General features: G+C 45.5%; 1 pseudogene; it reads right to left on the reverse strand.

The window, feature by feature from the left end:
- Positions 1-295: 295 nt before the first annotated feature.
- Positions 296-4224, reverse strand: LOC102003922 (annotated as a pseudogene).
- Positions 4225-6427: the final 2203 nt, after the last annotated feature.

The following is a 6427-nucleotide window of genomic DNA, read 5'->3' on the forward strand; positions in this document are numbered from 1 at the left end:
CTTTCCCCATACTATTAGTCATGAGAAGGTGAAGTGGAGCAGAGCATTAAACACGAATGTTTGCTGACCACACAATTTACAACAGTCACAGATAGGCATCTTTTCTTCTGCAGAAGTAGAAGCCAACCCTTGTCTGAGGCACAAGTGAGATGTGATGTGTGCAACCGAGGTACGACATGCACAATTGTGATATGTTGTACACATGTGCACAACTTACATATGACATGTACAACTGATATATGTGCACAACAGATACATGCACAACTGAGATATGTGCAAAATGAGATATGACATGCACAACTGAGATATGACACGCACAACTAAGATATGACATGCGCATCTGACATTGGATGTGTGCAACTTAGATGTGACGTGCACAACTGAGACGGGACATGCGCACCTGAGATGTAATATGCGCAACTAAGAGACAAGTGATGGAGGAGCATGAGGCTTCCTTCCCTACCCCCCTTCACCATCATCCCTCCAAGCCTCCAAATATCCATCTCTGCAATAGAAGCACTTCAGGCTGGTCAGCAGGCTGGTTCCCATGAGGTAGATGATGTTGGTGCTCCTGGGAGGCTGTGCGGTGGTCGGCAGTCATGTGAGTAAGGCAGACTAGAAGGGAGTCACAGGTTGAATGGGAGGAAGAAGCAGAAAGTCTCAGTGTCTGCCCAGAGCACTAGATGGTAAAGTGTCTAGATGGAGGGGTTGGGCTCTTTGCTGGCGTCCTCACTCTCCTCTGCCACAGTTGTTTTCTCCAGCTCTCCACTGTCGGGTGTACTTAAGGTGTTAAGAATCTCATCACTCCTAGGGCCGTTCGGAATTGGTGCAGACTTTCGCCACCCGGGAGCAGAGTCAGAAATAGCCTCTACGTGGCAGCCTGTAGTGCACCAATTCCGAAGAAGATCTAGTCCTTTGGCCCTGTTATTGTGGTATTTCTGCTCCCACTGGATGGTAAGAATGTTGGAATATCGTGGCTCCTCAAAAAAGCGGAGATAGCGAAAAGAGTTATGAGAAGGAAAAATCCGTTCAAATTGACCTCGACGAGAGAACTCGTCCTCCATCTCAACCAGAATCCGAATGTCATCTGGTGTCAGGACATCCAGCACAGATGAATAGATGTTCTGGTCCGGAATCTTCTGGGCCAGGTAATAAGCTTCCTTCACCTTCTGTGAAGCAAAATGCCCTGAAGCCACTGGACATGTGTCCGTGGGGCAGCTGGATAAGCCATAGGGTAAGCTGCTTGAGGTACATGAGGTGGAACTGATGTCCTCTGTATTGGGCAGAACAAACCCTGCCAGGTTCAGAAGGTCACGGATCATCTGGCCTTTGATGCTGACATCCAGTGGGGAGTTGGAGTGGAGGCTGGGTGAAATGTTGACTTCCAGCACCCAGGGCTTGAGATTCTCATCTAGGAAAATGTCAAAACCAAAGAGCTCGTGGCAGCAGTAAGGTCGTCGTACATACATCTTGAGCAGGTTGGTCACATAAGGCTCTGATGAGATGATGGTTTTCACAACAATATCCTTTATCTGCTTCCAGATTGTGCTGCTCCTGATTCCCTTCTGGTTCAGGTATTTCCACAAAGCTTTCAGTGCCCACTTGTGGCCCTGGCAGGCCATTTCATCTGCATTGGCCTGGTACTCAGCATTCATTTTATTAACACTATAGTTGGTCAGGTGCATGAACTTGTTGCCAAGGTTCTTAGCAGAAGTGGAATACTTGCAACTGGCAAAGCGTACAAGTCCATCTGAAAAGAGGTAAATCCGTAGAGGATCATAGGAAGTGACATAAACGTAGATCCGCAGATCAAATTTTGTACCATTGATGAGGTATGGTTTGTGTAGATACGTCTGTACCAGGAGGGGCCTGCGCTTGGGGAGCTGACTCCACTTATGGATGACCTGAATGCCAGCGCCTCGAGCTGATGCTGGTGGCTTCACAATCCATTTTTGGCAGGCATTGCTCTCCCAGACCTTGTGTAGGAGTTTTAGGTCCTGTGGCAGGATGAAAGACTCGGGGAAGAAATCGAATTCTTTCTTGCCAAAGAGGCTCTGCATCCGAGACAGGTTGGTCCATAACTGATCTTTCCTCCCAATCTGGGATGAACCTGGAAAGTGGTTGAATTTTTGATGATCCCGAATGGCTCGGAAACCAGTACATTTCATGTGGCGATCCCAGCAGCCCAGCCAGTCACCATTTGTCTTGCTGATTAAGAAATGGGACCGCTCAATGGTCTGCTTGACAATGTTGGGAGTCACTCCACTCATCTTCCATCGGAGCAGCTTTCTCTGCTGCCAGGGAAGTTTCTCCACTCTCTCATTCTGAGTACCAAAATAGATGGTAGGCGGAACATTTACAAAAAGACTAGGAGTGAGAGCTGGTCGGAGAACTCCCTCAGCATTGGAAAGGTCTTTGGCCCGAGTCTCCATGCAGCTCTGAGAGATAGCTGCCACCAACTTTTTGGGGGAGGCAGCATTTAATGGTAAGCATTCATCCTCCTCATTTTCATCCTCATCATGGCTGGAGCTGTCTTCCATTTCATCTATTTGTTCTTCTGCATCATCAGCCTCAGTGTGGTCTGGCTGACAGTCGTTAGTTAATTCAATAGCAGGTGAGTCCTCAGGCTCCTCCTTCTCAAGCCTGCCTGGATGGATAGACGCGAGGCGGGTGGTCACTTCAGCTCTGCCAGCTGGTTGAAGGGAAGAAGAAGGAATAGGGGGAATGGGAGCTTTGTCTTTTCCAGCTGGTAGGGGGGCAATTATAGACCCACAGGCAAGGCTAGAGCTGAGCCTGTTGGCATGTGAGGCAACAGGGAGAATACTGCTCTTTTTGATAGAATGGGCTACGCTTTCCAACCCAGTAGTGTCCAAAGTTCCAGGTAAGATCTTTCTATCTGGACCAGCATACTTCTGAGAAATATGCTGGACTAACAAAGGAGGTTTCCACCGCCTCCTGCTGAGGAGGCTGCCCTGGAAGTCTGAGTTCCCAAAATAAGACTGTCCAAGATGGTATTCTTGCTGTGGCTTCTTGTCAGTGTCCTTTGCAGCAAATCTCCTTGCAGCCTCAGTGAACTGAGGCGCTTTAGGCAGAACCTGGGAACTGGAGTCATCATTCAGTTTATAGGAGCGTGGCTCTGCCCTTGTGCCTAAATTATTCGGGTTATACTGGGAAGGGGCACCACTGACGGTGGATGCATTGAAGGAGCTAGGGGTAGGCAGAGTAATATGGGCAGCAGCAGCATCTACAACAGTACAAATGCTTTTGGACACCTTATAGTTAATACCCTGGGGTGCATAGTTTGGAGTAACCCCCAAACCATGCAAGAAGACACGGCGAGTCTTGGGTGTGGATACTGGCTTTAAGGCCTCTTTGGCCCCAGAGCAAGGAACTTTAATGATGTTTGGCTTCATGAAGATGTTGCTGTTCAATACAGGCTTGGGGAGGGACAATGGAGATGGCATCTTTCCTGTGGTGGCAGGGGCCAGGTTCTTCCTGGGAGGTTTTCTTTCAGATGCTTCCAGTGACAGGTATGGATTTGTGGATGCAGCCAAGGGAAAGACTGTGGACGAAGTAGCTTCATTATCATTGAGACTAACAGGGAACTTCTTCTGAGGGACAGAAAAAGCTCTTTTTTCTGATGGGCTGGAATGTAAGACAGAAGACTCCGTGTGCCGGTGTGGCCGGTGCGTATTGTGAGAGGGATGGTAAAGCACAGTACTGCTGAACAGGCCTGGGAGAGAGCCTAAGCGAGTGGAGTTGTTACGGCCTGCAACGATACCTGTGTTGCCAGAACTACCTAGAGAGCTGGTATAAGAGTAATGTGCTGCCTGGGTTGAGACCTTTAAGAGGCCTGGGCGCACCCTTACCAACTCTGGGCCGGCATATTTCTTCTCCAGCTTCCAGACTGGTCTCACCCGCCGATGGGCCTGAGACCGGGCTCTGCTCTCTGAGGGCTTCTCAGGTGGTGGGGCAGGCACTAGCCCCGAGGCACCAGGCTGCTCGTCGTTGTTTCTGCAGCCGTGGCCAGGATTGTTAGGCTCTTCTCCGCCCGAAGCCATGAGGAGCCCACTTCACAGTCACAAGGACTCATGACTTGGCTTGGGAAAGACGTTACGGATTGTCAGGACCATTCTTAAGGTCTGTCAGCTGTCTCAGCTGTCCAAAGAATCCCCTTCAACTGACCCCTCCAATCAGCAGCTCGTCAGTAACTTACTTTAGGAGTCTTCAAGACCCAGCTCCGCTCCGCATGGCTTCCTCACTAAGCGGCTGAGTGAACTGAGTCCTCAGTTGCCTCTGGCAACGACGCACTGTCACGCATCTCATTCTCTCCTGTTGACGTCACTGCTGCACATGCGCAGAGCCGGCCCTCAGTACACAGTGCATATCACAGTCTACTGATCTCTTGTAGTGCATTTTTAGAGGGGTTTGTGTGTGTGCACATGTGTGTTTGTGTCCATGTGCACGCAAGTACTTGTGCACAGTAACAGCCTCGATGGTTACAAAGGCTCATTTCATCTATGAGGAACTATGAAAATGTGTGGAATTCAGATATGCTAAAATTTTTCTGGATGATATTCCTTTTCTAATTCAGAGTTTTGGAGAGCTGCTTATGATATAGTGGGCAATTATTTCAAAGGATTTTACTGTGAAGTAAGATACATACCACTCCCTTAGCTGCAAAGGATAGTTATGTGCTCTCATATGTGGAACTGAAAGTGCCATATTATAGTATTACATGACATTAATGCAATATGACATGTAATGTTACACTTGGGCAAGCCCGGTCTTCCAAGGCTTTGCTTCTAGCTAAGTCAATACTTAAGAATAATTTCAAGGAAAACAGTAAGTCCCCAGACCAAAAGACCAAAATAATTAAATTTCAAAGCACCAAAAAGTCATTCATATAACATATCAGTTTTATCAGTCATAAAAAGGCTATGTAGTAGATATAAAAATACTTTGAGATACACTTAATTCTTTTGCTTTTGTGGTACTAATTCTTCAAATTAAATAGCATACAAATATTGAAACACAATATACCATGTCACAAAAAATTTAGAATAGCACAACTTTCCTAACCCACTGTGGAACTTCCTGTAGTCATCTGAGTGCCTCATTGCTCTATAGATGTGTCATGTCTCAGATCTTTAAGATATGAGGATATCCTATGAAATCATACCAAAAAACCTAAATGTAGGAGATATCTATACCAGTTGTGATGAAAATACTTGTATCTACACTGCCCTATTAAATGATCGAAAGTACATTTGCATGACTCTGGGGGGCTGAATGTCTTATTTTATTTTATTTATTTATTTTCATTAGTATAAATCTAAATAGCAACATTTGGCTAGTTGCTACAGTTTTGATCACTGTAGGTGTATAGCAATGCTACTTAAAACCACCACCTAAATTTTAACTCACTTGTACACATTTGTAGTACTCAATGTTTGCTTTCTTTCTGCAGAGTTGGTGCATGTACATAACCATCTTCATCCCATTTTTCATCCCCTTCCCTTTGCCTTCCTCCCCTTCCCACTCATCTCTTGACCCCCTTGTTTTTTGTATGTTTGTCCATGTTTGCAGCACATAATGTTTGCATTTCTTGTGTAGAGTTGATACATCACACAGTAATTCCTTTTTCCATCTTCTTCCCCTTCCTTTATTCCCTTCTCTCCATCTCTTGAACCCCTTCCCCCTTGTAAAAGTTCTATCTCCCTACTTCCTAATGTCTATCTTCTATTTTGCTCTTTATTTATACTTTAGGTTTCTCGCATAAAAGAAACCATGAGATGATTAAGGTAGTATGCCTTCACCACTTAAATTTAAGATCTATCAACATTGTGGTAAAAGGTGAATACTAAAACGCTCTATGTGATATCTACTTAGATTCTGTTCTCTTCCCCCAGCAATGCAAGGATTGGCACACAAAACTGGGAGGAAATTTTCCTTCTGTGCTCTGGACTGTGTGGACATATATTTCTGAGAATCTGTGAAATGATAAAATTTAACTTAATTTCAAACCATAGCTTTGGAAAGGCGACTATATGCCGTGCCTTTACCCTATGCCCACTTACGCTATCTATTCATCAGTATATCACATGGGTACTGCAAGTAAAGAGAGTATTTGACTCAGTGGTCATTTATAGCAGAAGAGACTCATATGATATCGGCAAGAACAGGCAGCACCATGTGTTACAAATATTGGCATGCATCTAAACTATGGGGGACTTGTTTTAGAGTGGGGAGCATCTAAAACTTTTGAACTCTGTGGAGCGCAGTGCTTTCCAAAACACATGCTTGTCATCACAGCATGAAACTATGGCAAGGAAAGACCACTTCTTTTGCAGAAAATATTCTATGTAACTTGGCTCATCACGCTCTCTTTACAATTATGATTTTATGTTTTTCTTTCTTCCTGAAT

This window comes from Chinchilla lanigera, unplaced genomic scaffold, assembly GCF_000276665.1.
Source record: "Chinchilla lanigera isolate Chin_1 unplaced genomic scaffold, ChiLan1.0 scaffold00184, whole genome shotgun sequence".
Taxonomy (NCBI): Eukaryota; Metazoa; Chordata; class Mammalia; order Rodentia; family Chinchillidae; genus Chinchilla; species Chinchilla lanigera.